This window comes from Elephas maximus, chromosome 2 (assembly GCF_024166365.1).
Source record: "Elephas maximus indicus isolate mEleMax1 chromosome 2, mEleMax1 primary haplotype, whole genome shotgun sequence".
Taxonomy (NCBI): domain Eukaryota; kingdom Metazoa; phylum Chordata; class Mammalia; order Proboscidea; family Elephantidae; genus Elephas; species Elephas maximus.
The window spans coordinates 59,363,176-59,391,043 of record NC_064820.1 but is presented as its reverse complement, the minus strand read 5'-3'; the positions used below and the strand labels follow the sequence as shown (position 1 = coordinate 59,391,043).

The 27,868-nt window shown below is 38.8% G+C and overlaps 1 protein-coding gene across 1 annotated transcript in view; it reads right to left on the bottom strand.

The window, feature by feature from the left end:
* Positions 1 to 27,868, bottom strand: part of DDX4 (DEAD-box helicase 4) — a 139,981-nt gene that overhangs the window by 111,054 nt on the left and 1,059 nt on the right. The gene's annotated exons all lie outside the window — the stretch shown is intronic.

Here is a 27,868-nt window from a genome sequence, read left to right as displayed (position 1 = left end):
ATCCAGTCTGAGACTCTCTATCTCTCTATTGGTGCGTTTAGTCCATTTACATTCAGCGTAATTATAGATAAGTATGTGTTTAGTGCTGTCATTTTGATGCCTTTTTATGTGTGTTGTTGACAATTTCATTTTTCCACTTACTTTTTTGTGCTGAGACTTTTTCTTTGTAAATTGTGTGTTCCTCATTTTCATAGTATTTGACTTTATGTTTGCTGAGTCGTTATGTTTGTCTTCGTTTTTATTTTGAGTTATGGAGTTGTTATACTTCTTTGTGGTTACCTTAATATTTACCCCTATTTTTCTAAGTAAAAACCTAACTTGTATTGTCTTATATCGCTTTGTATCCCTCTCCATATGAGATGCTCATTTTTTGGTACAATAAATATTTGAGAATGTCCTACTGTGCACAAAACTATATACAAAATGTTTTATAATCAAAGCTGTAGTTGCCTAATAAATACTTTATTCTTAAAGTGAGAGGTGATTAAAAAGAAAGACAAAAAATAAAACCATTGTACGTTCAGCCCTGTAAAATCAATACAAAATGGGCAGGAGGCATGGGGGGAATACAGTGTCTTCAACATACCATGGTGCTAGTGACACATCTGAGGAAAATAGGCCACAAAGGGGTTTTCAGCATATAAAGTGGGATTCAGAAAAAAAAACTCTGTTTTTCCAGAAATGGGTAATGCAACATTTACCAAGGTGTGGTAAACATACCACTGATTTCAGGAAGTTCATGGACAGTTTTCATTTAGATAATTATTTTAGAAAGCTATTAGTAGCACACCAAACCTATGATTTCAGGAATGTGTTTGCTTAGAATGAGCTAAAGTAAATGTTTAAGATTTTTTTAAGTTTATTCAATTAAAAAAAAAATTAAGTACATAATGGTATGCAGAATACAAAAATCATGAAGGTGATATTCAAATGACTGAAGTGTGGGAAACACTGGTCCAAAGAAAAAAGATTTTGGGTTTGGAGGCTGATCACTAGAAATGTGTTCTGTTTTATGAGGTAAAGATATTTCATCACCACTGTTCTGATTCCATGCTCACTTAGCAACTTCCTGATTAATAATTCAACTTCCTAGTACTTTGATACACGAAGGGAGAAGCAGTAGACAGGAGATACAAGCTTTACTTATTCCCCATTATGAATTACTACATTGGGATTCTAGTTTAGAAATCAGACTTGTGTGTGTTTAGCTAGTATTCCTGAGAGGTCCAGCTTTTATCAGTCTGCCCTCCTAGATGACATAATACCTCTGGTGGATCCCAAACAATTACAAATGTGTTTAATGAGAACATTAAGTGAGTGAAGGATAAAAGCAAATACTGTTGTCAGGGGTATCTTGGAAAATCCTTCCTTAGGCTAAGAGGTCTTCTTCACCATTTATCACAAAACAATGCTTTATCAGTGACCTATGGAACTTGGCAAAGAGTCATCAGGAAAGCATAGTGCACGTAGTGACCATATAGGACAGAGTAGAATTGCCCCACAGGGTTTCCAAGGCTATATTATCTTTACAGGAGCAGAGCACCAGGTCTTTTCCCTCGAGGAGAAACTGGTGGGTTCCAACTACCGACCTTTCAGTTAACAGCTGAGTGCTTTAACCACTGCACCACCAGAGTTCCTTCACCATAGTCTAGTCCTTTCCATTCCCACAAGATCTTTGCTACATCTGAGAAAAAAGAAAGCTGACCTCTTTGTCCTAAATTTCCAAGGAAAGATGATTTGTGAATGTCATCACTGTCAGTCATCCTGAGTATAAAAGAGGGAAGTATTTCACCTCCAGAGAAGTGGCCATGTTCTGTCCATGAACCTTGACCATGAATGAATTTCTTTTTGTCTACCCCTCCTAAAACTGAAAGATTAGAGCTTTCAAACAATTAGTGAGATGAATCACTAGCAATTCGCTGAGAAGTCAACAGTGGTAATTTCTGGTTATCCATTTATTAGTCATGTGATCTTGGGCAAGTTAATTATTCTTAATCTCTCTCTTTAAAAGACCCGTTAACAAAATTCAAAATAATTCAAAAATGGTTGCAGCCGTACACCGACAAGGAAATGCCAGAAATTCAAGTCAAAATCAGAAGAGGATGTAGAACAAGGGATGTCATTGCTGATGTTAGATGTATCCTGGCTGAAAGCAGAGAATATCAGAAAGATATTTCCCTGTGTTATGTTGACCATGCAGAGGCATTTGACTGTGTGGATCATAACAAATAATGGATAACATTGCAAAGAAGGACAATTCCAGAACACTTAATTGTGCTCATGCAGAACCTGTACATGAGACAAAGAAGCAGTCATTCAAAGAAGACAAGGGGATAGTGTGGTTTAAAGTCAAAAAAGGTGTGTGTCAGGGTTGTATCCTTTCACCATACTTATTCAATATGCATGCTGAGCAAATAATCGGAGCTGAACTATATGAAGAAGAATAGGGCATCAGTACTAGAGGAAGACTTGTTAACAACTTGTGATATGCAGATGACACAACCTGGCTTGTTGAAAATGAAGAGGGCTTGAATCACTTACTGATGAAGATCAAAGACCACAGTCTTCACTATGGATTACACCTCAACATAAAAAAATTCTCACAACTACACCAATAAGCAACATCATGGTAAACAGGGAAAAGAGTGAAGTTGTAAAGGATTTCATTTTACTTGGATCCACAGTCAACAACCATGGAAGTAGCAGTCAGGAAATCAAACGATGCATTGCATTGGGCAAATATACTTCAAAAGACGTCTTTAAAGTGTTAAAAAGCAAAGACGTCACTTTGAGGACTAAAGTGTGCTTGACCCAAGCCATGGTATTTTCAATTGCTTTATATGCACGGGAAAGCTGGATGATGAATAATGAAGACTAAAGAATTGATGCCATTGAATTATGGTGTTGGTGAAGAATATTGAATATACCATGGCCTGCCAGAGGAACAAACAAATCTGTCTAGGAAGATGTACAGCCAAAACGCTCCTTAGAAGCAAGGATGGCAAGACTTCTTCTCACTGAGTTTGGACATGTTATCAGTCCCGTAAAAAAAAAAAAAAAACAAACCAAACCCATCACCGTCGAGTTGATTCCGACTCATAGCGGCCCTATAGGACAGAGTAGAACTGTCCCGTAGAGTTTCCAAGGAGCGCCTGGTAGATTTGAACTGCTGACCTTTTGGTTGGCAGCTGTAGAAATTAACTACTATGCCACCAGGGTCTCCATGTTATCAGTACCAGGGGGCAAATATCAGGGCCAATAAGCAAGGTACACACTAACTCAATTGTGCCTTCTCACAAATCTGCAGTACACAGTTTCACCTGTCCCTCACCACATCAAAGATGTAATGAAACCCATGTGAAGTTGTTCACTACAGATTAGTAAATAAACACAAGTAAGCTGTGCATACCTTGCTTCCTAGGTAATCCATCCGTGATTCAGGAGGAACCAGTACCTGGAGAAGAACATCCTGCTTGAAAAAGAGAAGACCCTCAAAGAGATGGATTGACACAGTGGCTGCGATAACGGGCTCAAACGTAACGATTGTGAGGACGGTGCAGAACCAGACAGTGTTTCCTTTTGTACGTAGGGTCACTATGACTCAGAACCAACTCGACAGCACCTAACAACAACAATAACAATATTTCAAATATCTAGAATGGGTCCTGTTTTACTAGTTGGTCCCTAAATTAACACATGAATTTTGCTGGAATTTTTTTTTTTTACCTGAAATGTATCTTTTAGAACTCTGAATCTATTATATATTGCCTAAAAGGAAGACTTTACAAATTAATTTAGGGCCTCACAAGGAGTTATCTATACTTGGTCTTTCTACTTCCCTACCTTCTTTTAATTTTCAACCCATTGTAATCTAAATTCTGCCCTTTTGTTTCACTGGAACTGCTATGATCAAAGTCACATTGACCTCCTTGTTTCTAAACATAATGGATAGTTCAATTCTTAACCTAGCATACCTCTTTGCAGTCCTTGACACTGTTGACCACTTCTTCTTTATGAAAATACTCTATATGTTGTTGTTGTTGTTAGGTGCCATTGAGTTAGTTCCAATTCATAATGACCCTATGTACAACAGGACAAAACACTGCCCAATCCTGCACCATCCTCACAATCCTTATTATGTTTGAGCCCACTGTTGCTGCCATTGTGTCAGTCCACCTTGTTGAGAGTCTTCCTATTTTTCGCAGACCCTCCACTTTACAAACACAATTTCCTTCTCCATGGATTGGTCTCTCTGATAACACGTCCAGAGTATGTGAGACAAAGCCTCATCATCCTTGCATCTAAAGAGCATTCTGTACTTCTTCTAAGACAGATTTGTTCATTCTTCTAGCAGTCCGTGGTATATTCAATATTCTTCGTCAACACTTTAAATCAAAGGCATCAATTTTTCTTTGGTCGTCCTTATTCATCGTCCAGCTTTCCCATGCATATAAGGCAATTGGAAATATCGTGGCTTGGGTCAGGCACATCTTAGTCCTCAAAGTGACATCTTTGCTTTTCAACACTTTGAAGAGTTTTTTTGTGGCAGATTTGTCTAATACAATCCTACCTCTGACTTCCTGACTGCTGCTCCCATCCACTTTGATTGTGGATCAAAGTAAAATGAAATCCTTGACAACTTCAATCTTTTCTCCATTTACCATTATGCTGCTTATTGGTCCAGTTGTGAAGATTTTGGTTTTCTTTATGATGGGGTGTAATCCATACTGAAGGCTGTAGTTTTAATCTTCATCAGTAAGTGCTTCAAGCTCTCTTCGCTTTCAGCAAGTAAGGTTGTATCCTCTTCATATCGCAGGTTGTTCATGAGTCTTCCTCCAATCCTGATGCCGCATTCTTCTTCATACTCCAGCTTCTCTGATTATTTGCTCAGCATACAAATGAAATAACTATGGTGAAAGGATACAACCATGACCCACACCCTTCTGGGTTTTAAACTATGCAGTATCCCCTCCTTATGAATTAAATTGTGTCCCCTAAAAATGTCTGTCAACTTGGCTAGGCCACGGTTCCCAGTATTGTGTGATTGTCCACCATTTTGTCATCTGATGTGATTTTCCTATGTGTTGTAAACCCTGCCTCTATGATGTTAATGAGGTGGAACTAGGGGCAGTTATGTTAACGAGGAAGGACTCAATCTATAAGATTAGATTGTGTCTTAAATCAATCTCTTTTGAGATATAAAAGAGAGAAGAAAGCAGAGAGATATGGGGACCTCATACTACCAAGAAATAAGAGCCAGGAAAATAGCATGACCTTTGGACCCAGGATCCCAGCTCTGAGAAGCTCCTTGGCCAAGGGAAGATTGATGACAAGGACCTTCCCCCAGAGCCTGCAGAGAGAGAAGGCCTTCCCCTGGAGCTGGCACCCTGAAATAGGACTTCTAACCTCCTAGGCTGTGAGAAAATAAATTTCTTTTTGTTAAAGCCATCCACTTGTGGTATTTCTGTTATAGCAGCACTAGATAACTAAGACACCCCTTGAACTGTGTCAACAACTGCTTCTTGGTCTATGTACTGGATTTGCATTAGCACTATTAAAACCCATTGCCGTCGAGTCGACTCCGACTTATAGTGACCCTATAGGACAGAGCAGAACTGCCACATAGAGTTTCCAAGGAGCAGCTGGCGGATTCGAACTGCCAACCTCTTGGTCAGCAGCCATAGCGCTTAACCACCACGCCACCAGGGTTTCCTTAGCACAATTAAGTGTTCTGAAATTCCCATTCTTCACAATGTTATCCATAACTTGTTACGATCTACACAATTGAATGCCTTTGCACAGTCAATAAAACATAGGTAAACATCTTTCTGGTATTTTTTGCCTTCAGCCAAGATCCATATAACATCAGCAATGATATCCCTCGTTCCATGTCCTCTTCCCAATTCGGCTTGAGTTTCTGGCAGTTTCCTGTCAATGTACTGCTGCAACCCTTTTTGAATTATCTTCAGCAATTTTACTTGTGTGTGATATTAATGATATTGTTCAATAATTTCCACATTCTATAGAATCACCTTTCTTTGGAATGGGCACAAATAGGGATCTCTTCCAGTCATTTGAAGCCAGTTCAAATCCACCTGCCGCCCCTTCAAAACTCTATGGGGCAGTTGAACTCTGTCCTATGGGTCACTATGGATCAGAATCAAGGGTTTTGGTTTCCAGTCTTTTGGCCAGGTAGCTGTCTTCCAAATTTCTTGGCATAGACAAGTGAGCACCTCCAGCACTTCATCCATTTATTGAACCATCTCAATTAGTATTCCATCAATTCCAGGAGCCTTGTTTTTTGCCAATGCCTTCAATGTAGTTTGAACTTCTTTCTTCAGTAAGTTGGTTCTTAATCATATGCTACCTCCTGAGTAGCATATGATTTTTCTTCAATTCTTTCAGCTTGAGATACGCTGAGTGCGTTCTTCCCTTTGGTTGTCTAACTCTAGATGTTTGCATCTTTCATTATAATTCTCTATCTTCTCGAGCCGCCCTTTGAAATCTTCTGTTCAGCTCTTTTACCTCATCATTTCTTCCATTCACTTTAGCTACTTGATGTTGAAAAGCAACTTTCAGAGTCTCTTCTGACATCCATTTTCTTTCTTTCCTGTCTTTTTAATGACCTTTTGCTTTCTTCATGTATGGTGTCCTTGATGTCATCCAACAACTCAGCTGGCCTTTTGTCATTAGTGTTCAATGCATCAAATCTATTCCTGAGATGGTCTCCAAATTAAGGTGGGATATACATAAGGTTGTATTTTGGCTCTCATAGACTCAGCTTCAACTTGAACTTGCATAGAGCAATTGGTCGTCTGTTCCACAGTTGGCCCATGGCCTTGTTCCAACTGATGATATTGAGCTTTTCCATCATCTCTTTCCACAGGTGTAATCGATTTGATTCCTATATATTCCATCTGGCAGGGTCCATGTGTATCGTCACCATTTATGTTGGTGAAAAAAGGTATTTTCAATGAAGAAGTCATTGGTCTTGCAAAATTCTGTCATGCAATCTGTGGCATCATTTCTATCACCAAGGCCATTTTTTCCAACTACTAATCCTTCTTCTTTGTTTCTAGTCTGTTTCTTTCCTCTATTTCCATCCAGTGAGGTCCACGTGAATAGTCACGGTTCATGTTGTCAAAAAAAAGGTATTTGCGGTGAAGACTTCATTGGTCTTGAAATTCTATTATGAATTCTCCGGCATCATTTCCATCACCAAGGCCATATTTTCCAAATAACGATCCTTCTTCATTTCCAAATTTTGAATTCCAATCACCAGTAATTATCAATGCATCTCGATTTCATGTTTGATCAATTTCAGACTGCAGAAATTCATAAAAATCATCATTTTCTTCGTCTTTGGCCTTAGTGGTTAGTGGGTAAATTTGAATAATAACTTGTTTTCCTTGTAGGCTATATGGATATTATCCTATAACTGACAGCATTTGTTGTACTTCAGGATAGGTCTTGAAATGTTCTTTTTGATGATGAATGCAATGCCATTCCTCTTCAATTTTTCATTCCTGGAGTGGTAGACCATATGATTGCCTGATTCAGAATGGTTACCACCAGTCCATTTCAGCTCACTAATGCCTAGGATATCAATCTTTATGCCGTACATTTCATTTTCGATGACTTCCAATTTTCCCAGATTCATACTTCCTACATTCCATGTTTCAATTATTAATGAATGTTTGCAGCTATTTCTTCAAACAGCATATGAAGGTCCCAAAAGCTTGACATCATCCACATCATTAAGGTTGACAGTAATCTGAAGAAGCAGGCAGCTCTTCCCCAGTCATATTTTGATTGCCTTCCTACCTGAGGGGCTCACCTTCTGGCACTATATCAGACAATGTTCTGCTGCTATGCATAAAGTTTCACTGGCCAATTTTTTCAGAAGTAAACTGCCAGGCTCTTCTTAGTCTGTCTTAGTCTAGAAGCTGCACTGAAACCTGCCACCAAGGGTGACCCCGCTAGTGTCTGAAATACTGATGGCATAGCTTCCAGCATCACAGCAACATGCAAGGAACCACAGTACAACAAACTGACAGATAAAAATTGGATCTGTTTCTCACAGTATACAAAAGGATAAATTCTGAAAAGATAAGAAATCCAAGTGTAAAAACAATGAAACCATGTAAATACTAGAAGAAAATCTGGGTGAATTTCTCTGTACTCAGAAAAACTTTCCTAGCTATGATTCAATATCTGGAAGTAGTAATTTTATGTAATGTGACTACATAAATATTTTTTAAACTTTTTTGTTGCAAAAACACCATAACAAAGTCAAAAGACGATTAACTTCAAAAAAATTTTTTTTCCAACATATATCAAACAAAAGTATGTAATATAGAGTATCTAAAAGTAAAAAAAAAAAAAAAAACAAATCTAAAGAAAATTGGGCAAGTGATACAAAGAATTCAAAGGAAAAGAAAAGCAAATGGTCCTTGCATACATGAAGAGATGCTTTACTTCATTCATTTAAAAAGCAAAGCAATCATCAAAACTACACTGAGACACAATTTGTCACCTATTAAAATAGCAAACGTTTGACAATGTTCTTGGTTAGAGAGGCTGTGAGAAAACAAGCACTCTCATACAATGCTATTGGAAATGCACAACGGCATAACCATGCAGGAGTGCAATTTGACAATTAAAAAAAAATTTTTTTTTTTTAATTTGACAATAATTTGACAATATCTAGCTAAATTATATGTGCATTTACCCTTTGGTTCAGCATCAGATAAACACAAATTGAAGGACATTCTACTAAATGGCCTATACTCTTCAAAAATGTCAATGTCATCAGAGATAAAGGCTGAGGATTAATTCCAGGCTAAAGGAAACTAAAGAGACTTTAAGACCAAATGCAATGCATGATCTTGGACTGGATTCTGGATGAGGAATTTCTATAAAGGACATCTGGAATTTATCTCAAAGATACACTGGCAGAAAATACAAAATGATGTATATGCAGAGCTATTAATTGCAGAACTAAAAGCAAAAGACTAGAAGCAGCCAAAGTTCCTCAGTAGCAGACTGGTTGAATAAACTAAGGGACATCTACTAATGGAGTACTCTGCAGCTATGAACAGGAAAGAGAATTATCTGTATATACTGCTATGAAGTGATTGCCAGGATTTATAATTGAAAGAAGCCAAGTGCAGGGTAATGTGCCCAGTATGCTAGCTTATATCCAAAAAAAAAAAGGAGAGAGATGTATTTCCTTTTATATATATTTTAAATGGAAGGATAAATCAAAAATTCATAAAATGACTACCTATAATTTAGAAAAGAGGGAACAGGTGAAAATGGATAGGGATATGTACTAGACTTCTCTGACTGCATTTGATTGTGGAGTCATGTGACTATTATACAAAACTATAAATCAAAATGAAAAATGCAATCTTAAAATTTAAAGGAAGGAGATGAGACCAAGACAGCGGAGTAGTCAGATGCTTCTGGTGATCCCCCTTACAATAAAGACCTGAAAAAACAAGTGAATCAATTATATACATGACAAGATAGGAGCCCTGAGCATCAAAGGCAAAGTTAAGAAATGAGACTTAGTGACAGGGGAGGGAGAGACGGTGCAGAAGCAGCGAGGAGTTGCTAAGCCTGCAGCAGCACCTCAGCCCTGATTCCTTGGCGCAACGGCAGTGGGACTGATGGTAGTTCTTGGGGACATGGCCGCTTCAGCAAAAGAAGGCAAGCAAAGTGGGACACCCCTGACTCCGTGGCGTGTCCGCAGCGGGGCAGGCTGTGACATTTAGGATGTGGCACCTTCAGCAAAAGAAGGTAAGCGCAGGACACAGCCCTAACCCCCTGGGGCAATCTCAGTGGAGACCCAGCCAGCACACACAGGCTACACACACCTCTGGAATCTGAGATAAAACAGCACTCTTGGCACAAGATAAGTGATTTTGTCTAGTTTACCACACAAATCTAATAGATCCTCTTTTTGAAAGAACTCTATCTATCTGATCCCTTCTCCCTGTGCTCCAGCCAGCTTCATTAACAGTTGATTTCCCTGGGCCTGAGATAGGTGCTGCTGCACTTCCTGAGCCATTCTCCTGGCCTTGGAGAAGGAACAAATTAACAAAATGGGGGGAAAAAACTCTACCAACTTCCCTAATCTGGAAACTCAGTGCAGAAGCAGCTCCAGTCCAGGCACAAGTGATCCACAGACTTTGTCTTTCACCCCCACATGGATCCATGTGGCTCCACTACACCAGATAGGATCTGGCTATTATATTGCAAGGGTGAACCTGTCTGAGGCCTGACTGTAACTGTTTCAGCTGTGCAGTGGAGAGGCAGGTTTCGAACGTTTGATACTGCTCTGCCTATTAAACAAGCCTTCACCTACCCAAAGCATGGGCCTGAGGACTGGAGGCTCCAACCACACCACCTAGCCACCTGCGAAAGGGCTCCAAGGATAAGTGGTGCCTACCAGTGTTTACAGGTAAAAGCATTGGGTGTTTATGGTATGGCTGAAAAACCCACCCACCAGAGCACCCTAGAGAACAGGGACATGCCTTCCTCACAGACATTTGGGGGAAGGTTGTCAGCCCCTGCCTTCCTTAGAGTGTGACCCCCTGCTGCTGCCAGGAACCTGTGCATACACCAATTACCACTGCTTCTCTAAGATAGCAGGTGAGGGACTACATCATACACTAGGTGACCTACTATCAGGATACCTGAGCTTAATCTATACAAGAATAGTGAATGGACTCCTAGGCTCATATACCTGATAACAGCTCTAGCCATCTAGTAACAGGACATCAGTGCTTTAAAACCAAAAAAAACAAACCCAGGGCCACCAAGTCAATTCTGACTCATAGCGACCCTATAGGACAGAGTAGAACTGCTCTATAGAGTTTCCAAGGAGTGCCTGGTGGATTTGAACTGCTGACCTCTTGGTTAGCAGCTGTAGCACTTAACCACTATGCCACCAGAGTTTCCTTAGTGCTTCAAAGGCTCCAACAATCAAGTTAGCTCACCCTAGTAGCCTATTTGTGTATATCAAAACAAAACAAAGCAAGAAACTAGAACATAGTGAGCAAACATAAAATAATTTAATACAATAACTTATAGATGCTTCGGAGACAACAGTCGATACAAAATTACATAAAGAAGCAGACCATGATTGCTTCAACAAAATCCCAAAGCAAAGAATCAAGAACTGTCCCAGATGAAGATGTATACCTGGCATTACCAGAAGTAGAATACAAAAGATTAATATACAGAACTCTTCGAGACTTCAAGAATGAGATCAGGCAACACGCAGAACAAGCCAAGGAACACACAGATAAAGCGATTGAAGAAATTAACAAGATTATTCAAGAACATAATGAATAATAAGCTTTAAGAATCCATAGAGAGAGATCAATCAGAAATTCAGAAGATTAACAATAAAATTACAGAATTAGACAACTCAATAGAAAGTCAGAGGAGCAGAATTGAGGAAATGGAAGGGAGAATTAGTGAGATTGAAGTTAAAATACCTGGCAACAATATATTCAAAGAAAACTCTGATATAAGAATTTAGAAAAATGAAGAAACCCTAAGAATCATGTAGGACTCTATCAAGAATAACTTGTGGGTGACTGGAATTTCAGAACACGGAAGGATAACAGAAAATACAGAGAGAATTGTTGAAGATTTCTTGGCAGAAAACTTCCCTGACATCATGAAAGATGAAAGGATAGCTATCCAAGATGCTCTTTGAACCCCATACAAGGTAGATCCCAAAAGAAAGTCACCAAGACATATTATAATCAAACTTGCCAAAACCAAAGATAAAAAGAAAATTTTAAGAGTGGCCAGGGATAAGCAAAAAGTCACCTACAAAGGAGAATCAATAAGAATAAATTTGGACTACTCTGCAGAAACCATGCAGGCGAGAAGGCAATGGGATGACATATATAAAGCACTGAAGGAGAAAAATTGCCAGCCAAGAATCATATATCCAGCAAAACTGTCTCTCAAATATGAAGGTGAAATTAAGACATTTAAGATAAACAGAAGCTTAGGGAATTTGCAAAAACCAAAGCAAAGCTGTAAGAAATACTAAAGGGCATTTTCTGGCTAGAAAATCAATAATATCAGATATCAAGCCAACACTAGAACACAGAACAGAGCAACCAGCTATCAACCCAGATAGGGAAATCATAAAAATAAATCAAGATTAAAAAAAAATGCTCAAAACAGGGAATCAGCGATGTCATTATGTAAAAGATGACAACGTTAAAGTAACAAAGAAGGACTAAATAAAATAGGCACCATACAGAGAAGAAATCAAGTTGATATAGGGAGATACAAGTTGTTTAAATTTAGAAAAATAGGGGCAAATACTAAGATAACCACAAAGAAGACTAAAAATCCTACAAGTCAAGATAGAAAACATAAAGAGTCAGCAAAAACCAAGTCAACTACAATGAAAAAGAGGAACAATTTACAAAGAAAAATTACTCGGCACACAAAAAAAGTGGAAAAATGAAACTGTCAACAACACCCACAAAAAGGCATCAAAATGACAGCACTAAACTCAAACCTATCTATAATCTCACTGAATGTAAATGGACTAAATGCACCAATAAAGAGATAGAGAGTTGCACGATGGATAAAAAAGCATGATCAGTCTATATGCTGCCTACAAGAGACACACCTTAGACTTCAAGGATGGAAAAAAAATATATTAAGCAAACAACAATCAAAAAAGAGCAGGAGTGGCTATCCTAATTTCTGACAAAACAGAATTCAAACTTAAAACTACCAGAAAGGATTAGGAAGGACACTATATAATGATTAAAGGGATAATATACTGGAGGATATTACCATATTAAATATTTATGCACCCAATGACAGGGCTGCAAGATACATAAACAAACTGTAACAGCATCAAAAAGTGAGAGAGCTCCACAATAATAGTAGAAGACTTCAACACACCACTTTCAGTGAAGGACAGATCATCCAGAAAGAAGCTCAATAAAGACACGGAAGAGCTAAATGCCACAATTAACCAACTTGACCTCATAGACATATACAGAACACACAGCCCAACAGCAACCAAGTATACGTTCTTTTCCAACGCACATGGAACATTCTCTAGAATAGACCACATATTAGGTCATAAAGCAAGCCTTAACAGAATCAAAAACATCAAAATGTTTTTTATCTCTGACCATGAAGCCATAAAACTAGAAGTCAATAACAGAAAAATAGGGAAGAGACATCAAACTCATGGAAACTGAACAATGCTTTGCTCAAAAACAATTGCATTATAGAACAAATTAAGGATGGAATAAAGAAATTCATAGAATCCAACAAGAATAAAAACACTTCCTATCAGAACCTTTGGGACACAGCGAAAGCAGTGCTCAGAGGTCAACTTATATCGATAAATGCACACATACAAAAAGAAGAAAGGGCCAAAATCAAGGAATTAGCCCTACAACTTGAACAAATAGAAAGAGAGCAACAAAAGAAACCTTCAGGCACCAGAAGAAAGCAAATAATAAAAATTTAGAGCAGAATTAAATGAAATAGAAAAGAGGAAAACAATGGAAAGAGTTAACAAGACCAAAAGCTGGTTCTTTGAAAAGATTAACAAAACTGATAAACTATTGGCCAGACTAACAAAAGAAAAACAGGAGAGGAAGCAAATAACCTGAATAAGAAATGAGACCTAACTGAAATTAAAAGAATCACAACAGAGTACTATGAGAAGTTTTACTCTAACAAATCTAAAAACCCAGAGGAAATGGACAAATTTCTAGATACTCACTCCCTACCTAAGCTAAAAAACAGAAGCAGAACAACTAAATAAACCCATAACAAAAGAAAAGATTGAAAAAGTAATTAAAAAACTCCCAACGAAGAAAAGCCCTGGCCCTAACAGCTTCACTGGAGAATTCTACCAAACTTTCAGAGAAGAGTTAATACCACTACTACTAAAGGTATTTCAGAGCATAGAAGAGGTAGAAATACTCCCAAACTCATTCTATGAAGCTAGCATAACCCTGATACCAAAACCTGGTAAGGACTCCACAAAAAAAGAAAATGACACACCAATATCCCTCATGAACTTAGACACCAAAATCCTCAACAAAATTCTAGCCAATGGAATTCAACAACATATGAAAAAAATAATTCACCACGGCCTAGTGGGATTCATACCAGGTATGTAGGGATGGTTCAACATTAGAAAAACAATCAATGTAATCCATCACATAAATAGAACAAAAGACAAGAACCACATGATGTTATCAACTGATGCAGAAAAGGCATTTCACGAAGTCCAACACCTATTCATGATAAAAACTCTCAGCAAAATATGAATAGAAGGAAAATTCCTAAACATTATAAAGGGCATTTATATAAAGCCAACAGCCGACATCATCCTAAATGGAGAAAGACTGAAAGCATTCCCCTTGAGAATGGGAACAAGGATGCCCTTTAATCACCACTCTTATTCAACATTGCGCTGGAGGTCCTAGCCAGAGCTATTAGGCTAGATAAAGAAATAAAGGGCATCCAGATTGGTAAAGAAGAAGTAGAAGTATCTCTGTTTGCAGATGACATGATCTTATACACAGAAAAACTGAAGGAAAACTACTGAAACTAATAGAAGAGTTTAGCAGAGTATCAGGATACAAGATAAACATGCATAACTCAGTTGGATTCCTCTACACTAACAAAGAGAGCATTGACGAGAAAATCACCAAATCAATACCATTTACAAATAGCCCCTAAGAAGATAAAATACTCAGGAATAAATCTGACCAGAGATGTAAAAGACCTACAAAGAAAACTATAAGACACTACTGCAAGAAACCAAAAGATACCTATGTAAGTGGAAAAACATACCTTGCTCATGGATACCCAGTGCCATCGAGTCAATTCTGACTCATAGCGATCCTATACGACGGAGTAGAACTGCCCCACAGAGTTTCCAAGGAGCACCTGGCAGATTTGAACTGCCAACCCTTTGGTTAGCAGCCGTAGCACTTAACCACTATCTGCTCATGGATAGGAAGGCTCAAAATTGTAAAAATGTCTATCCTGCCCAAAGCAGTCTATAGATATAATGCAATCCTGATCCAAATACCAGTGACATTTTTCAATGAGATGGAGAAACAAATCGTCAGCTTCATACAGAAGGGAAAGAGGCCCCAGATAAGTAAAGCATTATTGAAAAAGAAGAACAAGGTGGAAGGCCTCACATAACCTGATTTTAGAACATATTATACGACCACAGTAGTCAAAACAGCCTGGTACTGGTACGACAACTGATACATAGACCAATGGAACAGAATTGAGAATCAAGACATAAATCCATCTACATATGAGCAGCTGATATTTGACAAAGGCCCAAAGTCTGTTGCACAGGGAAAAGACAGTCTCTTTAACAAATGGTGCTGGCATAACTGAATATCCAAAAGCAAAAAAAAATGAAACAAGACCCATACCGCACACCATGCACAAAAATCAACTCAAAATGGATCAAAGACCTAAATATAAAATCTAAAAAAATAAAGATCATGGAAGAAAAAATAGGGACAACACTAGAAGCCCTAATACACGGCATAAACAATATTCAAAACATTACTAGAAATGTACAAACACCAGAAGAGAAATTAGATAACTGGGAGCTCCAGAAGTTAAACACCTATGCTCATCCACAGACTTCACCAAAAGAGTAAAAAGATTACCTACAGATTGGGAAAAAGTTTTTAGCTATGACATTTCCAATCAGTGGCTGATCTCTAAAATCTGCATGTTACTGCAAAAACTCAACAACAAAAACACAAATAACCTGATTAAAAAATGGGCAAAGGATATGAACAGGCACTTCACTAAAGAAGACATTCAGGTAGCTAACAGATACATGAGGAAATGCTCAGGATCATTAGCTATTAGAGAAATACAAATCAAAACTACGATGAGATTCCATCTTACCCCAACAAGGCTGGCATTAATCCAAAAAGCACAAAATAATAAATGTTGGAGAGGTTGTGGAGAAACTGGAACACTTACACACTGCTGGTAGGAATGTAAAATGGTACAACCACTTTGGAAATCAATTTGGCGTTTCCTTAAAAAGCTAGAAATAGAACTGCCATACGATCCTGCAATCCCACTGTTTGGAATATATCCTAGAGAAATAAGAGCCTTTACACGAACAAATATATGCACACCCATGTTTACCGCAGCACTGTTTACAATAGCAAAAAGATGGAAGCAAACAAGGTGCCCATCAATGGAAGAATGGGTAAGTAAATTATGGTATATTCACACAATGGAACACTATGCATCGATAAAGAACAACAATGAATGTGTGAAACATTTCATAACATAGAGGAATCTGGAAGGCATTATGCTGTGTGAAATTAGTCAGTTGCAAAAGGACAAATATTGTATGAGACCACTATTATAAGAACTCAAGAAATAGTTTAAACAGAGAAGAAAATATTCTTTGATCATCACCAGAGGGGGGAGGGAGGGAGGGAAGGAGGGAGATGGGTATTCACTAATTAGATATTTGTTGTTCTTGTTCTTGTTGTTAGGTGCCATCGAGTTGGTTCCGACTCATAGCGACCCTATGCACAACAGAATGAAACACTGCCCAGTCCTGAGCCATCCCTACAATCCTTGTTATGCTTGAGCTCATTGTTGTGCCACTGTGTCAATCCACCTCGTTGAGGGTCTTCCTCTTTTCCGCTGACCCTGTACTCTGCCAAGCATGATGTCCTCCTCCAGGGGCTGACCCCTCCTGACAACATGTCCAAAGTATGTAAGACACAGTCTCGCCATCCTTGCTTCTAAGGAACATTCTGGTTGTACTTCTTCCAAAACAGATTTGTTCGTTCTTTTGGCGGTCCATGGTATATTCAATATTCTTGGCCAACACCACAATTCAAAGGTGTCAATTCCTCTTCAGTCTTCCTTATTCATTGTCCAGCTTTCACATGCATATGATGCAATTGAAAATACCATGGCTTGAGTAAGGCACACCTTAGTCTTCAAGGTGACATCTTTGCTCTTCAACACTTTAAAGAGGTCCTTTGCAGCAGATTTACCCAATGCAATGCATCTTTTGATTTCTCGACTGCTGCTTCCATGGCTGTTGATTGTGGATCCAAGTAAAATGAAATCCTTGACAACTTCAATCTTTTCTCTGTTTATCATGATGTTGCTCATTGGTCTAGTTGTGAGGATTTTTGTTTTCTTTATGTTGAGGTGCAATCCATACTGAAGACTGTAGTCTTTGATCTTCATTAGTAAGTGCTTCAAGTCCTCTTCACTTTCAGCAAGGAAGGTTGTGTCATCTGCATAACACAGGTTTTTAATGAGTCTTCCTCCAATCCTTCATATAGTCTAGCTTCTCGGATTATTTGCTCAGCATACAGACTGAATAGGTATAGTGAAAGAATACAGCCCTGGCACACACCCTTCCTGACTTTAAACCAATCAGCATCCCCTTCTTCTGTCTGAACAACTGCCTCTTGATCTATGTAAAGGTTCCTCACGAGCACGATTAAATGTCCTGGGATTCCCATTCTTCCCAATGTTATCCATAATTTGTTTATGATCCACGCAGTCGAAGAATGCCTTTGCATAGTCAATAAAACACAGGTAAACATCCTTCTGGTATTCTCTGCTTTCAGCCTGGATCCATCTGACAGCAGCAACGATATCCCTGGCTCCAAATCCTCTTCTGAAACTAGCCTGAATTTCTGGCAGTTCCCTGTCAATATACTGCTGTAGCCGTTTTGAATGATCTTCAAGAAAATTTTGTTTGCGTGTGATATTAACGATATTGTTCTATAATTTCCACATTCAGTTGGATCACCAATTAGATAGTAAACAAGAACTATTTTAGGTGAAGGGAAAGACAACACACAATACAGGAGAGGTCAGCACAACTGGACTAAACCAAAAGCAAAGAAGTTTTCCAAATAAACCGAACGCTTCAAAGGCCAGCATAGCAGAGGTAGGAGTTTGGGAACCATGGCTTCAGGGGGCATCCAGGTCAACTGGCATAGTAAAATCTACTGAGAAAACAGTCTACATCCCATTTTGGAGAGTGGCGTCTCTGGTCTTAAACACTAGCAAGTGGCCATCTAAGATGCATCAATTGGTCTCAACCCACATGGAAGGAAGGGGAATGAAGAACACCAAAGACAGAAGGTAATTATGAGCCCACAAGACAGAAAAGGGCCACATAAATCAGAGACTACATCAGCCTGAGACCAGAAGAACTAGATGGTGCCCGGCTACAACCGATGACTGCCATGACAGCGAACACAACAGAGAATCCCTGACGGAGCAGGAGAATGGTGGGATGCAGACCTCAAATTCTCATAAAAAGACCAGATGTAATGGTCTGAATGAGACTAGAAGAACTCCAGTGGTCATGGTCCCCAGACCTTCTGTTACCCCAAGACAGGAAACATTCCCAAAGCCAACTCTTCAGACAGGGACTGGACTGGACTATAAAATAGAAAATGATACTGGTGAGGAGTGAGCCTCTTGGATCAAGTAGACACATGAGACTATGTGGGCAGCTCCTGTCTGGAGGGGAAATGTGAAGGCTGAGGGGGATAGTACCCGGCTAAATGGACACGGAAATACAGGGTAGAGAGAAGAAGCGTGCTGTCTCATTAGGGGGAGAGCGACTAGGAGCAGATAGCAAGGTGTATATAGGTTTTTGTGTGAAAGACTGACTTGATTTGTCAACTTTCACTTAAAGCACAATAAAATTTAAAAAAATAAAAAAGAATCTCAACACTGTGAAAAGGGGAGATTTGGATGATTGAGAGCCACTGGCTTTGGAGAGAAGGAGGCCACTGTCAGCCTGGGAAAGGGTTGGAAATCATGTTCATTTATTTATTTACTCATTAAATATTTACTGAGCTTCAAAAAAAATTTAAAGGAAAATGAAAACACACAGATAAATATGTATTGAGTTGGTGGCTTAACCAAACAGAGGAATTATTTAGGATTTAAAAATACAGTAATTGGACCATATATCTCTAACAGGATACATCCTAAGGCAAAAAGAACTGCAAAAAAAAAAAAAAAAAGTAAGCTATTACTGTAATTATATTGTTAGTAATAAAATTGGTACCTAATTAAGTTAAAGTTGTTGAGAACTAAGATTTGCAGTGTGAAAGCAAAGAGATTGAAATATAAAATCAAAGAAGTTGAGGAACAACTGTGTACTCCTAAACTTGAATTGGAGTTATAAGTATAAACTCATGATATGTTGTCATTATTAAGTGCCATGGAGAGTAAATGCAATGCATGATTCTGGATTGGATTCTGGATGAAAATAAAAATTGTTATAAGGACATTATTGGAACAACTGGTGAAATGTGAATAAAGTCTGTAATTTAAACAGCATGTATCACTGTAAAATTTTCAGACTGATTATTAGACTGTGAATATTTTTGTTCTTAGGAAATACACACTGAAGTATTTAGGAACAAAGAGGCATGTTGTGTGCAACTTAATCTCAAATAAATTAGGAAAAAATATATATGTGTATGTGTATGCAGGGAAGAGAGAAAGAAAACAGTAAAACAAATATGGTAAATATTAAAAATTAGTAACTGGATGAAGGATACATGGGAGCTCTTTGTACTATCTTTGCAACTTTTTGGTTAGTTTAAAATTATTTCAGATTTGATAAGAATAATGTCTTCAAAAGATTGAAACACATCAAGTCTGTTTTAAGAAATCCATGAGTTCGTAATGATATCTAAAATTTTAAAAAATCCTCAAAAACAAAAAACCTCACTGGGCACCTTTACAAAATGCTGGGGAACCAAATCTTTATTCTGAAAACTGGTAAATGGAAAGAAGCAAGTGTTTATACTGCATTTCCTAAGCACGCTTTACCTCAGGGTAACCAAGTAGTTTCCCCCACATGTCTGTCAGTTAGTCATACTGTGGGGGCTGTGTGTTGCTGTAATGCTGGAAGCTATGCCACAGGTATTCGAATACCAGCAGGGTCAGCCTAGCATCCAGACTAAGACTAGGAAGGACTCGGTGGTCTACTTCTCAAAAGAGTTAGCCAGTGAAAACCTTATGAATAGCAGAAGAACACTGTCTGATACAGTGCAGGAAGATGAGCCCCCCAGGCTGGAAGGCACTCAAAATACGACTGGGTAAGAGCTGTCTCCTCAAAGCGGAGTCAACCTTAATGACAGAGGTGGAGTCAAGCTTTCAGGACCCTCATTTGCTGATATAGCACGACTCTAAATGAGAAAAAACAGCTACAAAACATCCATTAACAATCAGAACCTGGGATGTACGAAGTATGAACCTAGGAAAATTGGAAATTGTCAAAAATGAAACAGAATGCATAAACACTGATATATTAGGCATTAATGAGCTGAAATGAACTGGTATCGGCCATTTTGAATCCGACAATCATACGGTCTACCATACCAAGAATGACAACTTGAAGAGGAATGTCATTACATTCATCGTCAAGAAGAACATTTCAAGATCTATCCTGAAGTACGATACTGTCAGTGATAAGATAATATCTATATGGCCTACAAGGAAGACCAGTTAATACGACTATTATTCAAATTTACCCACCAACCACTAAGGCCAAAGATGAAGAAACTGAAGATTTTTATCAGCTTCTGCAGTATGAAATTGATAAAACATGCAGTCAGGGTGCATTGATAACTACTGGTGATTGGAATACAAAAGTCATAAACAAAGAAGAAGGATCGGTAGTTGGGAAATATCGCCTTAGTGATAGAAATGATGCCAGAGATCGAATGATAGAATTTTGCAAGACCAACAACTTCTTCATTGCAAATACCTTTTTTTCACGAACATAAACAGCGACTATACATGTGAACCTCACCAGATGGAATACACAGGAATCAAATTGACTACAACTGTGGAAAGAGACAATGGAAAAGCTCGATATCATCAGTCAGAACAAGGCCAGGGGCTGACTGCGGGACAGGCCATCCATTACTCATACGCAAGTTCAAGTTGAAACTGAAGAAAATTAGAGCAAGTCCACAAGAGCCAAAGTAAGACTTTGAGTATATCCCACCTGAATTTAGAGACCAGCTCAAAAATAGATTTGACACATTGAACCCTCATGACCAAAGACCAGATGAGTTGTGGAATGAATGACATCAAGGACATCATACATGAAGAAAGCAAGAGGTCATTAAAAAGGCAGGAGAGAAAGAAACGACCTATATGGATGTCCGGAGAGACTCTGAAACTTGCTCTTGAACATTGAGTAGCTAAAGCAAAAGGAAAAAACGATGGAGTAAAAGAACTGAACAGAAGATTTCAAAGGGCGGCTCAAGAAGACAAAGTAAAGTACTATGATGACATACGCAAAGACCTGGAGATAGAAAATCAAAAGAGAGGAACATGCTCCACATTTCTCAAGCTGAAATAACTGAAGAAAAAAATTCAGGCCTCGAGTTGCAATAGTGAAGGATTCTACGGGGAAAGTATTAAATGGCTAAGGAAGCATCAAAAGAAGATGGAAGGAATACACAAGTCACTATACCAAAAGAATTGGTCAACATTCAACCATTTCAGGAGATAACATATGATCAGGAACCTATGGTACTGAAGGAAGAAGTCCAAACTACACGGAAGGCACTGGTAAAAAACAAGGTTCCAAGAATTGACGGAATACCAACTGGGATGTTTCAACAAAGAGATGCAGCACTGGAAGCGCTCAATCACCTATGCCAAGAAATTTGGAAGACAGCTACCTGGCCAACTGACTGGAAGAGATCCATATTTATGTCTATTCCAAAGACATGCAAAGAAATCCAACAGAATGCAGAAATTATTGAACTCTTGCTCTAGGCCAGGAAAATGATGGAGACCTGCAGTTCTCAAATGTGAAGGTACCACAGTGAACTCAGAGGGACACTGCAGCGTTTTTAAAATTTTTGAGGATAACACAGAGACATCTGTCAGACAACATGTGAACTACCAGCTTACAATATTAGATAGCTACATTCTTTTCAATAACATTATCATTGCAAAGTCAAGTTTCCAGCAGCTGCTATCATCTAGCAAGTTTGTGTTGTGCAAAATCCAATGTGAAACAGGAAATGAGGGCAGTGGTGTCCAATTTGATTTCAAGTTTTCAGAAGTTATGCAGTGCGTAACAGGTGTACACATCCCATAAATAAGTGCGATTATTAAAAAAGAAAACATTCTTTCTTTCAATTTGTGCTTTTTTTCTTTTTTTTAATGGTTACTAAGTTTTTCAACAGCAATCTTTACAGGAGCAGATTGTCAGGTCTTCTGCAGAACTGCTGGGTGGGTTCAAACCACCAACCTTTCACTTAGCAACCAAGTATTTAACCATTGAGCCACCTCCCCTCTGATTTTTAGGACATAATTACACACTGAGTTGTTTGAACCTAACTACTTAATAAATGGAACTGTTAGGTATTTCTTTTGGCCTAAGGGCACTGAGAAAAAATTACTGTGACGCTAAGGGCTCTATAAGGAGCCCTGATGGGGCAGTGGTTAAGTACTTGGCTGCTAACCAAAAGGTCGGTGGTTTGAACCCACCAGGTGCTCCAAGGGAAAAGGATGTGGCAGTCTTCTTCCATAAAGATTTGCAGCCTTGGAAAAGCTATGAGGCAATTCTACTCTGTCCTACAGGCCTGCTATCAGTCAGAATCTGTTCAACAGGTTTGGTATTGGTTTGAAGGGTGCCATAAACTAGGAGATGATCATCATTGGCTGTCAAACCGCTTAGGCAAAAAGCTGAAGGGAAACTTTATAATAGACAATACATGAGCCCACCAATCAGTCTTAGTATCACAAAAAAAAAAAAAAAACCAGTTGCCATTGAGCTGACTCTGAATCATTGTGGCCCCATGTGTGTCAGAGCAGAACTGTGCTCCATAGAGCTTTCAATGCTCCATTTTTCAGAAGTAGATCAACAGACTTTTCTATCAAGGCACCTCACCAAGTCAATTGCGTTAACTGTTTGCACCAGCCAGAGACTCCATCACAAAAGAAAGACCTCAAGAAATTATGTGCTTACTGATGTAATACAATTAAAAAAAAAAAAAAAAGCCGCTATCAAGTCGATTCTGACTCACAGCAGCCCTATAGGACAGAGTAGAACTGCCTCATAGGGTTTCCAAGGAGTGGCTGGTGGATTTAAACTGCCAACCTTTTGGTTAGCAGCCAAGCTTTTAACCACTAAGCCACCAGGGTTCCAATGTCATACAATAAAAAAACCAAAACCAAACCAGTTGCCATTGAGTCGGCTCTGACTCATACTGACCCTTATAGGTCAGAGTAGAACTGCCCCATAGAGTTTTCAAGGAGCACCTGGCAGATTCGAACTGCCGACTTTTTGGTTAGCAGCTGTAGCACTTAATCACCACGCCACCAGGGTTTCCCATGTAATACAATAAACCAAAAACCAAACCTATTGCCGTCAAGTCCATTCCAACTCATGGCAAACCTATACGACAGAGTAGAACTGCCCCATAGAGTTTCCAAGGAGCGCCTGGAGGATTTGAACTACCAACCTTTTGGTTAGCAGCCGTAGCACTTAACCACCTTGCCACCAGAGTTTCATGTAATACAATAGGAAGTACAAAATACTACCTATAAACGTTTCATTAAGAAATCAAGTTCAAATATTATCAAGCTTCTAGTCTTAACCACAGCAAATAGACAGGATAAGACAGGATAGAGAATGTTAAATAACACCAGAGCGATATAATCAGAAAATCTAGAATGAGGGAAATTTTACTGGAAAAATGTATCACTATTTCTTCAAAAATAAAAGAAAAAAATAAGGAGGAGCTTAAATACTAACAGAGGTTTAAGAAAAACAACCAAATGCAAGTGCGGATATTTTTTAGATCCTAACTCAAATACACTAGTGCAAATTGTTAATTGTTATTATTATTATTTATACCCCCAATTTGAACATAAGTTCTTTCATGGCAGAGACGTCAGTCCTATCTACTCCTAGAAGATTCAGGTACCTAAATCAAGTTAAATAGGAGTAGATATTCGTTGCTTAAAAAGTAAAATAAAATAAAACAACCCTATTCAAGTATAGTTGAACAAAAATTACCATTACACAGGTAGGTTTTGATAAAGGAAGAAAATGGATGGAAATAAAGTCTACAGCTCAAATCTTTTTTTTTTTCTCTTCTGCTGAATCATTTTACTGTACTTCACCGAGCTTCCTGAATCTGTAATTTTATGATTTTCATCAAATATGAGAAATTTTCAAGTTGTTATTTTTTCAAATATTTACCCTGTCCTCTATTTCTGGGAGTATCGTTGTTGTTAGGTGCCCTTGAGTCGGTTCCAACTCATAGTGACCCTAAGCACAACAGAACGAAACACCGCCCGGTCCTGCACCATCCTTACAATCATTGTTATGCTTGAGCTCATTGTTGCAGCCACTATGTCAATCCACATCATTGAGGGTCTTCCTGTTTTCTGCTGACCCTGTACTTTGCCAAGCATGATGTCCTTCTCCAGGGGCTGACCCCTCCTGACAACATGTCCAAAGTATGTAAGATGCAGTCTCACCATCCTTGCTTCTAAGGAGCATTCTGGTTGTGCTTCTTCCAAGACAGATTTGTTCATTCTTTTGGCAGCCCATGATATATTCAATATTCTTCGCCAACACCACAATTCAAGGGCATCAATTCTTCTTTGGTCTTCCTTATTCATTGTCCAGCTTTCACATGCATATGATGCGATTGAAAATACCATGGCTTGGGTCAGGCGCACTTTAGTCTTCAAGGTAACACATTTGCTTTTCAACACTTTAAAGAGGTCCTTTGCAGCAGATTTACCCAATGCAATGCGTCTTTTGATTTCCCGACTGCTGCTTCCATGGCTGTTGATAGTGGCTCCAAGTAAAATGAAATCCTTGAGAACTTCAGTCTTTTCTCTGTTCATCATGATATTGCTCATTGGTCTAGTTGTGAGGATTTTTGTTTTCATGTTGAGGCACAATCCATACTGAAGGCTGTGGTCTCTGATCTTTATTAGTGGGTGCTTCAAGTCCCTTTCATTTTTAGCAAGCAAGATTGTGTCATCTGCATAACCCAGGTTGTTAATGAGTCTTCCTCCAATCCTGATGCCCTGTTCTCCTTCATATAGTCCAGCTTCTTGGATTATTTGCTCATCATACAGATTTTATAGATATGGTGAAAGGATACAACACTGACGCACACCTTTCCTGATTTTAAACCAATCAGCATCCCCTTCTTCTGTCCGAACAACTGCCTCTTGATCTATGTAAAGGTTCCTCATGAGCACAATTAAGTGTTCTGGAATTCCCATTCTTCCCAATGTTATCCATAGTCTGTTATGATCCACACAGTCAAATGCCTTTGCATAGTCAATAAAACACAGGTAAACATCCTTCTGGTATTCTCTGCTTTCAGCCAGGATCCATCTGACATCAGCAATGATATCCCTGCTTCCACAACCTCTTCTGAAACCTGCATGAATTTCTGGCAGTTTCCTGTCGATATACTGCTGCAGCCATTTTTGAATGATCTTCAGCAAAATTTTGCTTGTGTGTGATATTAATGATGTCGTTCTATACTTTCCACATTTGGTTGGATCATCTTTCTTGGAAATAGGCATAAATATGCATCTCTTCCAGTCAGTTGGCCAGGAAACTGTCTTCCGTATTTCTTGGCATAGATGAGTGAGCACCTCCAGTGCTGCGTCTGTTTGTTAAACATATCAATTCATATTCCATCAATTCCTGGAGTCTGTTTTTCACCAATGCCTTCAGAATAGCTTGGACTTCTTCCTTCAGTGCCATTGGTTCCTGATCATATGCTACCTTTGAAATGGTTGAACGTTGGCTAATTCTTTTTTGGTATGATGACTCTGTGTATTCCTTCCGTCTTCTTTTGATGCTTCCTGCATCATTGAATATTTTCCTCATAAAACCCTTCACTGTTACAACTCAAGGCTTGAATTATTAGTTCAGGTCTTTCAGCTTGAGAAACACCAAGTGTGTTCTTCCCTTTTGGTTTTCTATCTCCAGCTCTTTGCACATGTCATTGTAATACTTTGTCTTCTCGAGCTGCTCTTTGAAATCTTCTGTTCAGTTCTTTTACTTCATCATTTCTTCCTTTTGCTTTAGCTGCTTGATATCCAAGAGCAAGTTTCAGAGTCTCTTCTGGCATCCATTTTGGCCTTCTCTTTCTTTCCTGTCTTTTTAGTGAACACTTGCTTTCTTCATGTATGATATCCTTCATGTATGATGTCATGTATGATGTCATCTGGTCTTCAGTCAGTAGTGTTCAACGTGTAATCTTATTCTTGAGATGGTCTCTAAATTCAGGTGGGATATATTCAAGGTCATACTTTGACTCTTGTGTACTTTTTCTAATTTTCATCAGTTTCAACTTGAAGTTTCATATGAGCGATTGAGGGTCTGTTCTGCAGTTGGCCCCTGGCCTTGTTCTGACTGATGATATTGAGCTTTACCATCATCTCTTTCCACAGATGTCATCAATTTGATTCCTGGAGAGATCCATGTGTATAGTCACCATTTATGTTGGTGAAAAAGGTATTTGCAATGAAGAAGTCATTGGTCTTGCAAATTTGTTATGTGATCTCTGGCATTGGTTCTACCACCTAGGCCATATTTTCCAACTACCGATTTTTCTTTGTTTCTATCTTTTGTATTCCAATCACCAGTAATTATCAATGCACCCTGATTGCATGTTTGGTCAATTTCAGACTGCAGAAAAAAAATAATTTTTTTTTGGCAGAAGCTGGTAAAAATCCTGTTTCTTCATTTTTGGCCTTAGTGGTTGGTGGGTAAATTTGAATAATAGTTGTATTAACTGGTCTTCCTTGTAGGCATATGGATATTATCCTATCACTGACAGCGGTGTACTTCAGGATAGATCTTGAAATGTTCTTTTTGACAATGAATGCAATGCCATTCTTCTTCAAGTTATCATTCCCAGCATAGTAGACCATATGATTGTCCAATTCAAAATGGCCAATACCAGTCCACTTCAGCTCACTAGTGCCCAAGATATCAGTGTTTATGTGTTCCATTTCATTTTTGACAATTTCCAATTTTCCTAGATTCACATTCCGTGCATTCCCACGTTCCCATTATTAATGCATGTTTTGTAGCTGTTTCTTCTCATTTTGAGTCGTGCCACATCCGCAATGAAAGTCCCAAAAGCTTGAGTCCATCCACATCATTAACGTCGACTCTACTTTGAGAAGGCAGCTATTCTCCAGTTGTCTTTTGAGTGCCTTCCAACCTAGGGGGTTCATCTTCAGGCACTACATCAGGCAATGTTCTTCTGCTATTTATAGGTCTTCACTGGCTAATTCTTTTCCGAACTAGACTGCTGGATCCTTATTCCTAGTCTGTCTTAGTCTGGAAGCTCAGCTGAAACCTGCCTTTCATGGGTGACGCTGCTGGTATTTGAATACTGGTGGCATAGTTTCCAGCATCACAACAACACACATATAAACCTGTTGCCGTTGAGTCGATTCCCATTCATAGCAATCCTGTAGAACAGAGGAGGGGACACCATTCATAACTTGGAGGAATGGAATTTTGGAGTTCCCTTCTCTGCCATGGAGCTTTGGTGGGGTGTGGTGGTTAACAGCTCAGCTGTTAACCAAAAGGTTGGCAGTTTGAGTCCACCAGCCATTCCTTGGAAACCCTATGGGGCAGTTCTACTCTGTACTATAAGGTCATGTCACGTTTTGGTCCTGTCATGCTTGCTAACATCACTCCAAACCATTTACTTTGTGCTTCCCAGCCTTGCCTAAATTTTTCTTAGTCTGAAATGCAGAG